This window comes from Gavialis gangeticus, unplaced genomic scaffold, assembly GCF_001723915.1.
Source record: "Gavialis gangeticus isolate Ggan-Ray unplaced genomic scaffold, GavGan_comp1, whole genome shotgun sequence".
Lineage (NCBI taxonomy): Eukaryota > Metazoa > Chordata > Crocodylia > Gavialidae > Gavialis > Gavialis gangeticus.
The window spans coordinates 1,638,915-1,641,027 of record NW_017728973.1 but is presented as its reverse complement, the minus strand read 5'-3'; positions in this window follow the sequence as shown (position 1 = coordinate 1,641,027).

The following is a 2,113-nucleotide window of genomic DNA, read 5'->3' as shown; positions in this document are numbered from 1 at the left end:
AGCCAGCCCGGCCCAGCCCCGCGCCAGCGTCCCCGCCGGGGCGTAACGGTCAGCCACGTCTCCGGGCAGCCTGTTCCAGCGCTTTCCTGCCCGCCTCCTCAGCGAGGTTTTCCCTCCTCGATAGCTAACCTCAGCCTCCCCTGCTGCAACTTGAGACCATTGCTCCAATTCTGTCATCTGCCGGGGCTGACAAGGCTCGCTCCAGCCTCTCGGGAACCGCCCTTCAGGTCGCTGGGGCCGGGCTGCCATGCCGTCGCCTCTCAGGCTTCTCTTCGGCAGGCTGCACGAGTCCAGGTCCCTCAGGAGCCATGCCCCCCGCCCCTAACCCCGCTCCTTCGCCCGCCTCATGGGGCCAGCCACGGCCTGCCCTTTGCACCAGCTCCCCGGAGCCAGCCCGGGAGACCCCCCCGCCCCGCACTGGGGGGGAATCAGGCAGAGCCCGCTTAGATGCTTTGCCTCTGCTCAAACCCGGCTGGTCACAAAGAAGCAGGGCTGGAAGGGACCCCCAAGAGGTCATCTAGACCCACCCCCTGCCTGAGGCAGGACCTCCCTGTCTTAACCACCTCATACAGCCATAATTTACACTTTGCATAAAGCTACCCTCAACCCTGACTCAACACAGACCTAACACCCAAAACTGCCATGGGTAAAGCCAGGGTACTGGTTCCTTCCTCAGGAAGAGTGAGCCCCTGGAGCTCAGGGGTGTTTCCCCCCCCACAGTCCTGCAGCCCCTCACAATCAAGCCAGATAAGAGCCTCAAGGGGCAGCTCTGCTGGGCATGGGCAAGATGGGGTGGGGGGCTCACAAGGGTTGTGGGGGCAGCCTCAGACCATGGAGGTGGTCCACCCAGCAGCTGCTGGTCAGCTGCATCCTTGGCATGAGGAGTTAACACAGACCCTGGGGAAGGCTAGCAAGGATAGCAGGATGCCACCTGGGGAGTCCCCCAGCCAACCTGAGATGACCAGACCTGAGAATAACCACATTCCCCCCACCCCGACTTCAGTGGGAGCAGAGAGAGAGGAGTGGAAAGGGGAGGATACTTCCAAATCAGGCCCAGGTGACAATGTAAATGCCTTTCCTCCCTCCAGTACCAAGCCCAGTTTCAGGGGTCTGAGCTATAGAGATGATTCCCCTTAGGAATGCACTGGTGTGGCTTGCTGCACAAGGGACTGCAGGCCTGAGCTGTGATGAGCTGGAGCTCTCCATTGCACTTCAGGGAAGGGAAAATTACACCACAGGGGCTGAGGGAGGCCTGCAGATCCAGCGGAGGGCTGTGCAGGGTCCTCCAGGTCTCTCCTGGGCTGGGGTGAGCAGAAAGGCAGGGCTGAAGGAGCCTCTTGCCTAAAAGCACCTGAGCTGGTGCCTCTGCCATGGCTGCATCTCTGTGGGGTGGTGGGGACAGGGGACAGGAAGGGCACAGCAGAAAGAGGGAAACAATTGTTCCCTGGATAAATGCAGAGTCAGGGGCAGGGGAGATACAGGAGGTTGAGGCAAACAGCAGAAAGTGGGGAAGCTGCACTTTAGGACCAATAAAGCAGCCCCTGCCCTTGCCCCCAGCCTGCCCTCCCCTCCAGTTAATTCCCCCACCATGAGCCTAACCCCCTGCAGGAGGCAGACCCTAGGCAGCACCCAGGGCCTAGGGCAGCCCCAAAGCCTGGGGGAGAGGAACGAACTGGGTTCAGACTAAAAGGGGGGTGGGGTAGAAATGAGGATTCTGCTCACACACTGACACAGCAGGAAAGGCACTGTTGAGGCAGAAGTAGGTCTCTGGGATAGGGATCATGTATAAGAAACCAGGTGCCATTTTAAGCCCTGAAGAAAGGGCTCAAAGCTATGGCTTTAGGGGGTTTAGTACCTTGCCCTAGCACCAGCTCCCTCTGGGACCTGCATCACTGGGTCTCTGTGGGTCTCAGCACTCCAGGGGGAGTGAGGATCCTTTGCCCCATGTTGCCTTCCCCGGGGGGATTGGGGGAGTAAAGAGAATAGTGATATGTCAGCTTGAGGTGCTCACACCCTGGGCAAGAGGGAGTTGTAAGGAGCATGGAGAAGAGGCAGGAACAGAGGGCCCTTTTGATTAGAAGAGGGGCTCTGTTTCTTCCAGGACTGGGTGCCC